Source organism: Saccopteryx leptura, chromosome 1 (assembly GCF_036850995.1).
Source record: "Saccopteryx leptura isolate mSacLep1 chromosome 1, mSacLep1_pri_phased_curated, whole genome shotgun sequence".
NCBI classification, from domain to species: Eukaryota; Metazoa; Chordata; class Mammalia; order Chiroptera; family Emballonuridae; genus Saccopteryx; species Saccopteryx leptura.
Window position 1 is genome coordinate 170728070 of NC_089503.1, and position 16558 is coordinate 170744627.

The 16558-nt window shown below is 42.8% G+C and overlaps 1 protein-coding gene across 16 annotated transcripts in view; it reads right to left on the reverse strand.

The window, feature by feature from the left end:
• ESRRG (estrogen related receptor gamma) overlaps window positions 1–16558 on the reverse strand; it is a 548848-nt gene that overhangs the window by 513907 nt on the left and 18383 nt on the right. For 4 of the 16 annotated variants that reach the window (XM_066380111.1, XM_066380085.1, XM_066379971.1 and 1 more), the window contains exon 1: window positions 1422–1611. The exons of 8 other annotated variants lie outside the window; for them this stretch is intronic. The gene's annotated coding sequence lies outside the window, so the exon portion shown is untranslated. Of the gene's footprint in view, window positions 1–698; window positions 781–1138; window positions 1355–1421; window positions 1612–16558 lie in introns of those variants that run through there. 4 more of the 16 variants (XM_066380132.1, XM_066380008.1, XM_066379983.1 and 1 more) reach the window with 3 other exon arrangements.

A 16558-nucleotide genomic window follows, 5' to 3' on the forward strand; every position in this document is an offset into this window, starting at 1 on the left:
ATCATTTGCTTTCTGTGCGTGTCTGTGTCTTGTATGGCCACCGGTTCTGGTAGTACAACACAAACATAGCAACAACCATGCTTCCCAAGCTGAAGCAGACCCATGTGGCAATTCACAACATAACGAGGCAAGCACAATAAACAAACACATACATAATCACTGCACAGCGCTGAGGCATGTGTGTGTGTGGAGGGGGGGGGGGGGGCTTCTCCAGGCCCTTCCGGACTCTTCCAGAATTGCTTATTAAGATTCGGAAAGGGGGAGGAGTGCAGCTAGGAAAGGGTTGTGGAAGGGAGGAATGGGAGGAGGAGGGAAGCTTTGCCCTCTGTGTCTTTCTCCCAGAATCTCCCATCAGCAAACATTGGGGGGGGGGGGGGAGATCGGAAAGGGGACTCTATCCTGCAGACGCTTCTCAGGGACTTGAGGGGTAGCAGCGGGTAGATGGTTTGGAAGACTTCAAAGGGTGGTGGGGTGACCTTCCTGCAAGTTCAGAGACTCCCTTGGGAAGGTGAAGGGTTGGGGAGCTGGGAGGGAATGAGCCATAGAGGACAGAAGGGAGACACCTAGGCAGCACGACAGCAGTAGCGATCACCAGAGGGTTTTTCAGCCCCTGCCAGCAGCCCTCAACTCCTGACCCACCACCCTCTCCCCTCGACCCCTTCCCATGGCCCCTCTCTCCGGAAGACCAGAGGACTCACCCCTGCCCCTGCCAGTCCCGGCGCCCTAACTCTGCCCTCACTCTTGGCCACTTTACCAAGCACTGAAGTCTCTATCCGGGAAAGGAGGGGGGAGGGAGAGGTGTTTAAAGAACAAATCTCCTTGCAATTAGAATTTATCTGTGTCTGTAGCGCGCGCGCGCGCGCGCGCGCACACACACACACACACACACACACACACACGCCTGCAGTTTTGCAGTCGCGGTGAGAGGCAGGTCTGCAAGAGGTGGACAGCGCTCAGGACTGTGTTATTGAGGGAGGGGTTGCTGCTGCTTCTTTTTTTTTTTTTTCCAAGACACTCTAAACAAGTGAAGAGGGGGAGGGGGTGGTAATATAGATTTCAACCAGGACTGCAAACCGAGAATGCCCCCGATGCCAATGTCTGTTTCCAGATGTTGATGAGAAGGATTTGGACCAGTTACCTTGGCAGGGTCAGAACTGCTGCAGGGTAATCAGGTGAGTCGTCGGGGGTTTTAAAGGAGCAAGCCCAAGCCGGTGTCTTTGGCTAGGAAAGTCTACCAAACCCCCATGCAGGAACATTGCACGTCTTACACACGCCTCCTTTCACTGGGCTCCCGCGACCTCAGCCAGCGAGGGGGTGCGGGCCGGCCCGCCGCCGGCAAGGGCATGGTCGCCTGCTGGGCCCCCGCAGGCACGGGGCCGGCCTGGCCCCCCGGGTCCGCGTCACGAGAGGCTGTCACTCACCTAGCCGGGCTGCGAGGGGCAGAGGGGCGCCCGCGGCTAGCCGGAGCGCCCGGGCGCCTCCCTTTTCTCTTGGTAGCGTCGGTCCGCACTCCCTGTGACCCAGGACGTCATGATGCCTGTCTGTTTTCTCAATGATAACTTGGCAGAAGAAGAGAGAGGCTGCCAGGTTCTCCTCGGGTGGTTACGTGGTATGTGCACGTTTCTGTTTGCATGCGTTTTTCTTCACACTTCCCCCCCCCCAAGCAACCCTCCCCTCTCTCTATTTTTTTAAAAAATAAATATCGATCTTTTTTAGGAGAAAAAAAGGGGAAAAAAAAAGACAAACTCCTGGCCCAGCCCTGGTTCGGTTGCATTATTGCGTTTGCATAATTGGCACCTCTGGATGTGTGTCTGTGTGTGTGGGGTTTTTGCCCCTTTAAATCCTGCTGCCGCCGCCGCCGCTGCCGCCGCGCCGAACGGCGGCGAGCAAGCATGCGTTCATCTTTTGTCTTTCATATTACCTTCAGGGTGACATTCAGTGCCAACTGCTCCCTTTTGACTGTCGCCAATCCCCGCCTGGGCAAAATACATTGGAGAAACCTTGCGGGGGGGGGGGGCTGTAGGAAGGGGGGAGGGGAAGCTAGAGCCAGCCCCGCAGCTCCCTAATGCCGGGTTTCCCATCCCTTCCACTTCCGGACCCCCAAACCTGCCCGAGCCACCTCCCACCGCAGAAAAATAAAGGAAAGTAAAAACAAAACCGGCTTCCCTTTTACCCACCGGGCCTGGGCACAGCATGGGTGGCACCAGGATAGCCAGGCGCGCCCACGAGGGGCCAGACACTCATGTTCGCGGCAGCCACTTGCTGACTTGCGCCTCTCAGTCGCCTTCCCTGGGTGTAGGCCTCCCACAACTGGAGCTATTTTTGTCTCTCAGAGAAGTTCTTTACAGCCTTTTTTAAAATGAGGAGGGGGCAGGAAAGAAAGAGATTCACAGGAGAGAGAAGCGCCCAGGCCCGTAACATGAGGGGCTGGAGAGACACATCAGGAGACTTGGGGAGACTCCTGGCACCTGACCCATCAGGGGAGATTGAAAGGACAGAAAGGATAACCAGCTTTTACTTGCGTTCTTCTCCAACAGCCAGAAAAGTTTTTTTTTTTTTAATACAAAGATATTATTGCTGTCATTTCTGTAATTATGGTCTCTAGAATGGGTTAGGAAAGGTCTCATGTACAAACCTAAATATTTACTTCGGCAGACATTTTCTAATATTTTTGAGGTGGTGATAGGTAGAGCAGAAGTTGTGTCATATATATATTATTTAGTTTGTGTGTTATTTGTACATTGGTGTGTTTTCTGTAGCTCCTAGTCATCATCATACTGTGTGCATTAGTCACCATGTGTATCGTCCAGAAAAATAAATATCCAGTGTCAGCTTGGGCAAATATTTTATCCTGCTTTAGCACTAATATCCCATTTGGAGGTGCAGGATGGGTTTAGGACACCCCCCCCCCAAGTCTCCTGTTGACCTTGGTCACCATCATGCATTGGCAAAGTCACTGTTCCTACTGATTCCAAATTTCCAAACAGTAACAGCAAAAGCTGAGGTTGCAAAAAACAAACAAAAAACAAAAACAAAAAAAAACTATGGAAGAGAGTGTCGAATCTGAAAAGCAAAGACTTTTGAACCATCCAAGATCAACTGAAGCTGCCAAAGGTTTAAAAATAGTTTACTTATTTCAGAGGTTGGCTAAGTTTAATGATAATAGCAAGTACCTTGTTAGATCTCTTCCCTTCAGAGTCCTGGACCAAGAATCTCTAGCAAATTCCACAGAGAAGACATTGTATTTAGGCAAAGACCAGACTATAAGAATTAAGGAAGAGTCTCCCTAACTTAAACCCAAGGGGGTTAGGGCGTGAGGCTCTCAGAACTCTTGACTAGTAGACAGATACTACTTGAATGGTGCCTCGCTGCCCTTTAATAATTGAACGTAGCTCCCTGGCCCTGCTTATCAGTCTCCTTGGAATGTGAGAGGAAGAATTGGTGCAGTCTAGCCAGTGCTTAGAGGTTATCAGTGCCGACAGTGATTCTAAACAAGGCAAGGGCTTTAGGACTGGAAGTAGGCATCCTTTCTCCGTGTAGCTGATAACTTCCCAGTAACTATTCAAGAGTGGCATATTAATATTCAATCTACCAACAGAGTTCTCCAGCTTTTTTACTTATTAACCTTGCACTGGACCCCGTAAAGGCCCATTGCAAAGAGAAAGAACTATAAAAATTGGACTCACTTTAATCCTTTAAAATCCAATTTTGGTCCTTGCCAGTGGCTCAGTGGATAGAGCATCAGCCTGGTGTATGGACGTCCCTGGGTTTGATTCCTGGTCAGGGCACACAGAAAAAGTGACCATTTGCTTTTCTTCCCCTCCCTCTCCCCCTTATCTCCCTCTTGCCATCCTGCAGCCAGTGACTCAACTGGTTAGAATGCTGTCCCCCCTCCGGCGCTGGGGATAGCTGGGTTGGTCCAAGCGCATCAGCCTCAGGCACAAGGAAGGAAGGAAGGAAGGAAAGAAGGAAGGAAGGAAGGAAGGAAGGAAGGAAGGAAGGAAGGAAGGAAGGAAGGAAGGAAGGAAGGAAGAGAAATCCAATTTTTTCCCCAGACAGATGCCTTCCATGCTCTTTTGTCAACCATCTAGTACAGGCAGCCAAGAGGTTTCCTTCCCCAGGGCTGAGATGTTTGAGCAACCAGCAAAGGGTACAGGCAGAGTTCTCAAGTTCCCTGGAGGTTTGAATAGAGCCTTTCTAAACCCAGATTCCCCAAATCCAATTCTGCCTAAGAACAGCTTTCTGTTGTCTTTATAAGTTCAAACTCCTCAGGCTACTTTCACGTCTTTATTTTCTGGCTTTACCCTAAATATAATAGTTAATATTGTTGTACCCTGTTCGCTTTAACTTTCCAACTAAAACCAAAGGGCGTGAAAATGCTTACTAAGGTGGATGGAACACTTAGAAGGTGTTGCTCTAACATTTCCTTGTGCTTAGAACTTGTACATCTAAATCTTCCCAACAACAACACGAGAGAGGGATTATTGGCATTCCCATTTTACCCAAAGGAATGGAGGCACAGAGAAGTCAAGTAGTTTGCCCAAAGTTATACTGCTGGGATTCAAAGTCCAATGTTTTGAGCCCTCACTACCCATTTCCCTGTCTGCCTGCCTACCTGCCTATTCAACTCTCTTTCCAGGGATTGGAATCTTGCGTGTTTGGTTGAGGCATGTTTGGTCACCTACTGCCCACCTCCTACCCAGTGTTAACTCCTACCCCAATGTCATTGCCCAAGCACTCAACACCCTGGTCTGCTGCTTTGCTATTCAAATTATATGTGTATATCAAGGCCAAGTTCAAATCCTACTTTGCCCACAGAGCCATTATTTACTATTCTTGGGCGTATTGATCTTTCTCTATTTTTGTTCCACAATGTTCACTTCTACATATGACATCACTGTTCCTTAACTGTTTGTGGGATTAATTGATTGATTGATTTTGTCTCTTCTCCATCTCTCAATTCCTTTATGATGGGATTAATGTTTATTTGTTTTTTTTTTCTGAATCTTTCAGGATGCCTAACATGATGCCAAGGAACAACACTGGCTCTCATTAAATAGCTTCTGATGCACTAATTGACAGGAAAACAAATAGAGAAAACTGCCATTTGGAGAGCTAGGGTGCCAACGTTCAATGCAACAGAAACAGAGAAGTTTTATGTAGCACAGTTTTATCCTTTTACTTGGAGAAACTGCAAGCTTATTTCCCCATATTTTGGAGGGACCCTAGAAAACAACCGAGTGAGATTAAAATGATTGGATTGGAGAAGCATATTTTGATGGGGGAGAATTTAATGGGAGCATGCAGGGGCAAGCAAGATGGGCATATATTTAATTGTAGTATTTGGAAAGCAATTATAAATGTACTCATTATTTTATTTTAGTTGTTATGAGCCTTTCCCTGGTATATATACTTTTTAAATTTTCTGAGTGTCAAAAATTAATTTTTCTGCTAGGAAAAAGAAAGAAAATAAGTCAGTAGACCTGTGATCTTATTTATCTTGCATTTGTTACGGACCCACTGCAAGTGTCCTCAGGCATACTATCTAATTGTTCTGGGCTTCAGCATCCTTCATGCACAAGGGGAGAGTTAACCGATTTCCAAGTTCCCTCCACTCTGAACGTCTATGAGTGTGAAACAGGGTGTGAAAGAGAAGGAGGAAGTGAGACAGAGATAAAGGACTAAGCCAATAAGACTGGTTGGTTTGGAGGATACACAAGACATGTTAGGAGCTCAGGTAAAGTTATCAAAGATTATATTTCTAATTCCTAGCATAGTTAAGCGTAGTTCAGAAAAATAAATCTACATACAAAAATATATTCAAATCTATCTTTGCCAAGATGGCCCCATTTATTTGATATAAAATGATTAATAACCGTGTGTACCCATAGCCCACCATACCAACCAGATATTATTAGTCATCATTCATGCTAGCCTAACGACTTCCTTTCTAGAACAATCAGATTGCTATAGAGACTTCATTTGATATGAATGGGTCCAGATGCCCGGGTGTGTTCGGCTCATGCGTAGCTTGAATTAAATTATGAAGTTAGTCGAAGAGCATAGGTTTTCTTGGGGACTAGGATCAGAATGGGACCTCTTACATATTTCCTGATGTAACTAACTTTGAGCAAGCCTCTGTCTGGGTTCCTTTCCTTACTTATGTTTATGCATTGCACGCTCATAATCCATTGACCTTCCTACCGAGTCTTCGTGAAGATGAATGAAATAGCCTAAGGAGAGGAATTCTACCAAGACAACTAAATATTATGTGAGAAGTGCCTCATTTTACACCAGAGTTTGGTTTCTAAAAATTGTTAAAATTAGTACAGCAGGTGAACACAAGAATGTAGGGCCGCTGGCAGAGAATCTAAGTTGATTTTCTGCTATAGCTCGTTAGTTACAGGACTTCACAATGTCCTGTAGGGTAGCTAAGGGCAAAATCAGGCTGGCTGTGCTGATACACCACCCCACCCCAGTCCAGACTCAAAGACATGGTGCAAATTGTGAGAGGGTAGTACAGTCAGCCCACTGCCATTAGAACATTGATTTAAAATAGAAACATATACCATGCCTCTGGCCTAAAAGACTGAAAATAATTTCATTCAAAAACAGGGTTCTCAATCCAGATTTCATGATAGCTCTAGGGATCCATGGATGAATTAATAAAGCTTTGAAGGTGTAGACAATAATATGTGTATGTGTGCATACACACACATGCACGCTCACCTACATGTGCATTGTTCTCAAGAGAAGACCCATAACTTTCATCACATTCTCAGAAGACTTCATGGCTCTTGAAAGGTCAAGAACCACTGATATCAGGATAGTTTAGTTTAAAACTGAGTTTAAGAGAATAGCACAATCATTTAAGCCACATGCCATGCTGGCTACATCATTGATAGTGCACAAAAATCACCAATATTCAGAATGACAACCTTGAGGCACCATAAAACTTCAATCATCAAATATATATATATTTTTCAAGGTATTTTATATTTTATATTTATATTTATATATATTATATATAAATATTTTTTCAAGGTATTTTACTGACCCGACATAATAAAATGCACCAGCCTTTCAGACAGATTTGAATACTGGGTTAAAACAAGAAGAGGGTCCTGCATTTGTTGAAGCTGTCTGGACAGCTCTGGGTGTGCGGAGAAAGGTAGATCAGGGTGAGCGGAGACTGCTTGCTTGGGGAGGTGCTGGCCAGGTCCCCAGCAGCCGGTAGGAGGCATAGAACGAGGGCGTGAAGCCAACTTGTAGCAGTAAGGTGGGGAGGAAGATTGGGGGAAGAGTTGGCAAGAAACTGGAACCAACAGACCCTCTGTGTCTGTCTTGGGCAACTGAATTAATGATAGGAAGTTCTGGATGTATATAGATAAAGGCTATGTTAAGAAAATAATGAATTTGGTTTGGGACATGTTAGGTTTAAAGCCAGATTCCACTGACCTTAGAAAGATTTTTGAAGAGCTCTCTGGCTGGAGAAATTTACTTGTGAATCTTGAGTGAATCAGCAGTGCTGTAAACTGGTAATATAAGATGGGGTGGGGGTGGGATTATGAATGTAAGTGATTTAGAAGCAGCTGCAATGAGATTGCCGTTATTTGAATAAAATCTAATCTGCAAACTATGAAATTATATAACACCCAAGGCAAAATAGTGTTGGTGATTTTAAATATTTATAGACAAACTATATTTGTACCAAACATTTCTAAATAGAACTATAGATCTCAGATTTTATTTTGTACCTGGGGTGTTTAGAGTTCTTTCATCTCTAGGGTTTCTTTTCTGAAAAAAATCTTTTTGATTATATTTTGCATTCAATATTATTTTGTATTAGTTTCAGCAGGATTCTGTCCACATTTGAAGTTAGTGCAGAGAACTATGGTCTAGCTGCTCTCATATGTTAGGGAAAAAGGGAGGAAGGAAGGGAGAAAGAAAGGGAGGAAGGGAGGGAAGGAGGAAGGGGAAGGGAAGGAGAAAGGTCTTTTTAAGTTTTTCCATTGAGAGGCTCCATGGGTTCCTGTCCAGCAGGCCTGTTCCAATTATTTTGTATGCTAACAAGCACTGTGAATGTGTAAAAGCTATTCTTTCCAAACTTATTGAACAGGAAAACTCTCTTTAATCTGGACATTCCTCAGGACAAATGTCCGAGGGAATGCCATTCAATAAATGCTGCATGGACACCTCACCCCCTTCAAGGCTTGCTCAGGGAGCATACTCACAGCAAGGACCAACCCATCTCCCCCAGCATCTTGTTTAAAACAGAAATACCACCTCGTCCACCACGCAATCCTCCTCACCTGCTCTCCCGTTCTGTTCTTCCCTATTGTCCTTAACAGATTCTAATATACTTCATAATTTACTGGTTTATTGTGTTTACTCTCTGCCTCACTATGTCTGTACAGACTAGGAGGGCAGAGCATTGTCAGGTTGTGTTTTTGTCCAGAGTGATACCTTCAGCACCCAATCAGAGGACCTACGCAGAGTAGATGTTCAATAAAAATGTGTCAGAGGGTTGAATGAATGAATGGCCAGAGAGAAATGTGTCCTGGAAGAAACCCAATGAGGGTATCTTCTCCACAGTTCAGGATATCTTTTTTCTAATTCTAGTTACCCCTTGTAATGATCTAATGGAGTGGGTAGGATCCCTACTGTATAGAGGAATAAGGTGAGAATTAAAGCAATTAGACCTGTAAGCAGAGCAAAAAATTGGTTAAGCAGAAAGATTGTTAAAGTGGAATTGATTCTTTTTAATTTTCTGTGTAATTATTGTGGGATGAAGTATATAGGGTAGATATGTCTAACAGTGCCTGGGAAGCCTAATATAAACGTGGATAGCTATGGACTAATGACACCAAAGTCTCAATGTATCAGCCAGGAAAACCATTTCCCATCTGCCCAACCAGACCAAGCCAAGTTGCAATAATTCAGCAGACCCTGGAAGTGCAAAGTCAACCATTGCCTGTATCGAGATGCTCTATAGGTCAAATTATATCTGAAAAATGCCCTATAGAATTCTAATGGAAGTCAGTTTACAACACCCTTGTTAGCTGGGTCCTCTCCCATTCCACAGGGGCCACTCCAACATAACAATGGTGAAGGTCAAAGTGAACAATTCAGTGTAAGCCATGGATGATGACCATGGAGCTCAGAAAATGACTCAGTTGACTGACTTCTCTCCAAACACGGAGAGCCACCATGAAGGGTCAACGAAGGCCTGGCAGGTGGATGCCCTGCTCTTTTGTCCAGAACCCCGTTGGTGACACGAAGCTTTTTTTGTAACGAAAGTGGTATTTATTCAACACACCAGAAACTACAACTCCACACAAGCATTTCTCTGCACAACCATCACTTGGGGAGGGCGTGTAATTTCCTTAGTGAACCTGTGATTGCTCTAAACATTTTGGGAATTCCTCTTTTACAGTCACCTTCATAGCTAGTTTAGGACTCACACAAGAGAACTGATATCGTTCCTTTATGGAGAAAACTCTACTCTCTCCAATAAATGGTGCTGGGAAAACTGGATATTCACATGTAAAATAATGAAGCTCACAAATATTATAGGCCACTAACAAAAATTCACTGAAAATGGTTTAAAGACGTAAACGTAAGATTTAAAACCATAAAACGCCTAGAAGAAAATAGGGAAAAGTTCCTTAACATTGGTCTTCGTAGTGATTTTAGGGCTATAACATCCAAAGCACAAGCTACAAAAGCAAAAATAAACAAGAAATATATCACACTTAAAAACTTCTGTACAGCAAAAGAAACAACCAATATAATGAAAAGGCAGCTGATAGGATAAGAGAAAATACTGGGGAGGGAGATAAAAATGAGATCAAAGGAGTCAGCACTTTGTAACTGACAACCGGCTATATGAGAGGGAGTTACCATTATCTCATCAGCTGACTAGTCTCCACACCAGTTCTTGAAGCCACAGAACCAGAGTGTCTTGAAGTGGAGGCTGAGGTTAGCAAGGGTCTGGAGCAGCAAGTGTTGAGAGGCACAGGGCACTGGGTAAGGAGAATTGCAAGAAAATAGTAGCATCATCATGGGGTGAAAATCAGCAGTATTCCCATTTATCATGCATGTCACAGCTAATTTTGAATGTTACAACAACAAAAAACAATTTTATAAACTCTATGATTTGAGATTCATTGTAAAACTCTTCCTTACAGGTGACACTTCTATGGTGAGTAACAAATCTTGGGGAAAGTTCACGTGACGTCTTAGTTTCTAGAAAAGAGCTTTGGAAGGATCATGGGTTAAACATGCTTCCATGTGAACTCATTTGCATAATTCAAGTAAGTGCAACATCCTGCCTAATTGGTAGTCCTAGTGTACCTCTCATTTCCAAAGACCCTGTCAGACAGACATGCAAGTTCAGCTCTATTCCAAGAGCAATGTCCACTCTGATATCCCTAGTCAGAGGTGAGCTAAGAAGGCTAAATATCATGCTGTTGTCCTCTTTCTTCTGGTCTTGGGCTGACTGGGTATAGAACTCCAGTAACTAAATTCCTTGTTCCAATCATCAGATCCCTATTTTGCTGTAGGCATAACTCTAATAACCATATTTTTAAAAAGCAAGCACATGTTGCACACTTAGTGTGGTTCTGGCATATGCTAAGTGCAATATTATTTTAACAATAACCATAAAAGGTAGGAAGTATCTTATATATTTTTAGAACTTAGAAGTTGAAGTTTAGAGAAATTAAATGACTTGATCAGAGCCATGAGTTAGGAAGTGGTGGGGCCTGCACTGTTGAACTGTTCATCTCCTGAGCCTTAATTAAACCACATGGGTACTTGCCCATGGCTCCTGAATGCTGGCCCTGTGCACAGGTCCTCCCTAAAACCACAGTCACTGCTCACTGGTCTTCCATGGACCCCCTGGCTGGTTGGAATAGCAACTACCTACCACTCTCTGGACTTCCCTTACATGCACGCGCATCCCTCAGTCTCCATGGTAACAGACTGTGCACACTAGTGTCCTGCTTAAACTTCCTCCTCCAATCTGCACATAGACATCAGCCCAACACCCACCTCATCCTGGTAATCTCAGTGTTTCTAGCCTATGATTTCCTAGCATGTGAAATTGCACTGTGTATCCTAGGGGGAGTCTCCTCTTCACCTTATTTCACTTTCTACGTAAATAAAACTTGAAGTCATATAATTATTATGTTAGGAACTAAATCACAGTGACTGACTCAGATTGTGGTGAATTCGGTTGGCTGTGTAGAAAGTAAGTAGGAATGTAACATTTCCAGGCTGGCAACCAAAATGGTAGACTTCACCACAAGAATAAAAAATATGTATTCTTCCAAAGACAAAAAGAAATCCTGAGGTTATATAGAAGTCTTTAAATGCAATAATTTCTGAGAAATAGATTTCAAACAATTTTCTTTATTTTTTAATTATTTTTTAATTTATTGATTGATTTTTAGGGAGAGAGGAAGGGAGAGAGAAACAGAAACGTTGATCTGTTTCTATATGTGCCCTGACTGGGGATTGAACCCAGAATTTAGCATACCAGGACAATGCTCCAACCAACTGAGCTATCCAGCCAGGGTGATTCTAAACAATTTTCAACCAAGGGGTGCCATTGCTCTGAAGGTAATAGTACTTGGAACTCAGATATGCAAGAGATCAAAGGGAAGCTTCTCTGAGTGCAGGGCAGTGTGAAGGTCACACCCCCTCTCTGTCATGCCCCCGTCTTGCTTCATTGTAGCTCCAGAAGCCCCTTGGTTTACAGTACACACACACACACACACACACACACACACACACACACACACACACACACACACCACCTGGCCTCAGAGCTTTCACGGTTTTCTTTTTTAAGTCATTCTATGATTTATTCCTGAAAGTATCTAGTTACGTATGAATTGGGTGGATGGAATTGCAAAAGGCACCTGGTTTTTACCTCGGGGTACAGGGCATACAAAAGAGGGAAAGCTCGGAGTGGTCTAGGAAAAACAGCTTCCCTGAGCAGGAGTGGTGCCTTTCTGAAAAAAAAATTCCCTTAGCAGTCATCTTCGTAACATCAGCTCTCCTGTTCCAAGCTGCTTGACCAGCCTGCAGTTTTGCTGACATAGGACATTGGCTTTGAGTTTTGTTATCCTCCCCTTATGACCATGACCCTGTCCCCAGCCTTACTGCCTTAACCATGACAACCATCTTTGCTTGACTTTGAACTTACACCTATCACTCTGAATTAGTGAACAGCACTGTGAAGTCTTCCCAGCAAACAATAGATAGATGTTGACTAATGTTATGCTTTCCCATACTCTATACGCCTATCGTGATATTAGTCAGCCTCCTTCTCCCTCAGTGTACCATCTACTGAGAATAGAGAAACTTTAAAAGCTGAACCAATAAAAGCAGTTTAAACAGATCTAGATGTATTGATTAGACTGATCATTTTCCATCATTGTCTCTATTTTGCAAGCTAAGTAGAGATACTACAGCAGGACTAAACCTCTCCCTAACCTCACTGTCCTCTGGCTAATGGCCTGGCTTAACCTTAGGGGCCCCCCACCCCACCCCCCAAAAAAGAAAAAGAAATTTGCCATTGTTAGGTTATATCAGAAAAATTAAAGACAAATAAATAACAGTACTCTAAACACGACTCCTTTTCCCCAGGATAGTTGATAAGGTGCCCCTTGCTCATGGTCACCAGATTTCACACGACTCCAATGTTTCTGCCTTGGATTAATACCTTAGGTTGCATTAATTTTCATTAATGGTGGCATTAGCCAGTTTTCCAGTTACAGCTAGAACTAGTCATGTCTGCATTCAGTGCCAGTGCTTCCTTGATGGAGAGTCCCTCATGGAGTCACCTCCTTTTCCCCGGGAGCTGGAACTTATATACAGATATTGCACCCTTGCTCCCACCTTAGTTTGGAAAATTTATTAGTACAACTGACAGGAAAAGGTTCAAGTTCTCCTTAATAGTTGCTTATAAATGCATACAAGAACATTTCACTGTAGACAGTGGACCTGGAAGTTCACAGAGCAGCTACCTATCAGCTCTATGGTCTGTTTCTATGCCCAAACTTCATGTTGAAATATATATATACATATAACTACCCTAAAATTCAGTGTTAGCTACTATGCCCAAGGCCATGGGATTGGCCTCCATATAATTATTGGAGTGTTTTTCTATCTTTCTTATTCTTGGAAATAGTTAGATTTTATGACTGCTGAGTCAGAGCCAAAAATGTATCATTTTATGCCATAAAATACAACCTGCTCTTTTGGCTGCGGAAATTTATATGTACATATTTATGTGCTTATATAGATAAAAACTCTTCCTAAACAGAGTGGCCCATTTGAGATAAACTCTATCTAAAGCAGGTCATTCCTGGCTCTGATAATATCACTGCTATGGTTCAAAATTTCAATACCTCCCCATAACTTACCAAATCAAGAACAAACATCAAGTCTCTGCACAATTTTTTTTTTAAAAATTATTCTGGATTTTCTCCTCATTCCTTTTTAAAATTTTTTTATTGATTTTAGAGAGAGGGGAAGTGAGAGACAGAGAGACAGACAGAAACATTGATCTGTTCCTGGATGTGCCCTGACCAGGGATCAAACCCACAACCTTTGTGTATTGGGAAGATGCTCCAACCAACTGAGCTTTCCAGCCAGGGATTGTTGTTTACCATACAAAATCTTAACCTATTCCAAAGAAACCAGATAGGGTTGGCACTCTGTCCAAACCTTTGAGTCTCTCTCAAAACCCACTACTATTTCCATTTGTCAAAATCCCAGTCAAACTTCAGATTTAGTCCTAAATGCCATCTTCTTGTCGTCACTCCCCATCTGCTCCTAAACATGTCACTCTTCCACCACTTGGACTGCCACAGTTCATTGCCGCTCTCTCATTACTTTTACTAGAGCTCTGTATAATTAAGTCAAATGGGTCTTGGAAAAACAACAACAACAACATTACAATAGTACATTTACAACAGATTGCATGGGCACATATGTTAAAACTGGGGTATCTGGTAGCCCATACCCAGAAATGCAATGGGATAGGCTAAAAGACAAGGACTTTATTCACCAGACAAAAGCTTGATTTTATCGCCCAAGTGTTTAGCAATTAATCTGTATAAATCAGTAAAAAGAATATTCCAAGAGAACATTGTGCCATGAAATGGGAATGAGAGTTGCTTTTCATTCTGAGGCTATGCAAGGCTGCTTTCCACAAGCCCTAAGCAAAAGCAGAAACTCTACAGAGTCCACACTCCTTTCCACGATCAGTGGGTCCCGTTCCCGAGGCTGTCTCGAGCTCAGGCAAGGAGTAGAGGCTGAAGGTCCTGTCCTTACAATAAATGCACACAGATGTGTTTGCTTGCTTAGGTCCTGGACTGAACTAGAAGGGGCAACCAGCAGCTCCAGATATATCGTCAAAGGAGCCCAGAAGACAGCAGACATTCTCAATTTGTAAAGGGAAAGACGTGTGCCAGATGCCGTATCAAAATCTACTTAAGAACTTTCTTAAACTACACATTTCACCCTATCACCAGACACTCTTGCCCTGGGGAGTAGAGAGGTGGCATTTATCTACACCCCTGCCCTCAGAGCTCAGGTACTCAAGATGGAAGTCGAAAGCTATTCAGTGTTCAAGATCAAGTTGGAGGAATGAATGCCACAGGGAATGTTAACAAAGTTAAAAAAAAAGAAGAGTGGCTAGAAGGTCAAAAAATATCATAGAGTCTAGTGGCAAAAAGGTTCATGAATAGCTCTGGTTTTAGTGAACTCCAAGGGGCTTAATTTCTAGCTTCCAGAACACATCATATCCTTAGAGGGTCTTTCCACTGAGGTAGGTGAGCCCTGACCTCTTTAACATCATCTCTGTTCAATTGGAGTCAAAGTCCAGCCCACCACATCTAGCCTGTTTTGTGGCTCAGTAGAGAGAGGTTCAAGGTCATGTCCTAGACTCCGTATGCCAGCCTCCTTTTCACCAGGTTGGCCACAGATGACAACCACATAGCATATAGATGGCTGACCCCAACCTCACCCAGCCCAGGCACCCAGGCAGATATTGCTAATCAATCCCCAACATTTCATGTCCCCTTCCCTTCCCTTGGCTTTTTTCTTAGCACCTACTTATATTGTTCACTGTCTTTGCACTAGAATAAAAGCTGCATTAGCCCAGAGACTGTTGTATGTTTTATTCACTATGCAACACAGTGTCTCGTATCTAACAGCTGCTTGTAAATTTGATGAATGAATGAATGAATGAATTTATAGCAGGCTGATTTCCCATCTGTGGACTATTTCTCTTTCTCAATGGTAATTTCTGGTGTAAGTGGATACAGAGGGCAGGGTAGACTGAATGAATGATTTATTAATGTGTGTATTTTTCCAAGATCCTGATCTCATACTCAGCCTGGCAAAGTGTCTGGATTTTATATAGGTGTTATAGATAAAATGGATTAAGATAGGCACTTCTCCATTTTACGGATATAAATATTTTAATTATTTTGAGAGGCATCTGCAAAGCCAACAGCACTGATAACAGCAATCACTGGCAGGTGCTAACTCCACTTGTCCTCTCATTGGTGAGTTCCCAAGTCAAGTATAACGATTTGCTACCGAGTCAGACCAAACTAATAACAACCCATGGTTTGTCTGATGTGTTCAAAGAAGTGAGTTAACTCTTGTTGTATTGAATGGACTAATTTTATCCAAAAGATGAATGTTTTAACCTGATGATACCTCCTTATATTTGACATGGTAACAGGTAGAATGAATATCCTATCTTACAAACATAGGGGAGAAACAATTCCGCATAACCCTTTAACAATTTTAACACCCAAGCTGGTAAGAATATTCTTACTAATGTCTAACTTAGATATTCTTTGTTATAATTTTGACATCATTAATTTAAAAACAGAAAATAAAAGGAGTGAGTCATCATGTCACTGAGAATGTGGCAACCAAGTGTGACTTTGTCGAACCTGCATGGAGAGTGAAGGCTAGTTGCGGGTCAGCTTTCTCCCCACAATCCTGACACTTGCCCCACCCCACCTTTGCATCTTCTGCCCATTGGTGTATCTGCTGACTTTCCCTATGTCAGCCCACTGAGTCAGTGGTAAGTATGGAATTGGCAAGAATATTTAGTTTTAGATGGGTATAGACAAATTAGAAAATTTGGTGCCTTACACATGGGATATGCCGTAACCAAATAATCCTGGGCAAACCAATCAACTTCATTAATCCTCAATTTTCTTATCTGTACAGTTCTAACTTTAAAAAAAGGCTTAACTCTAGGGCATTTAATGTACTTTAACTGTCATATTGATCATAGCTATTACTATGTATAATAGCATATAGAGAGAAATATAAGTAAAGAAACACTAGCTTTGTGCTTCGTCATAACTGAGTTTAAATACAATTCTGGTTCTAAAGAGCTCTGGGTCCTTGGAAAGCCACAGTACCTCCCTTAGCCTCAGTTTAGTTATATAAAAGAAACAGATAACAGTGCCTCATGGAATTTTATAAGGATTGAATATGATTAAATGATTAAAGA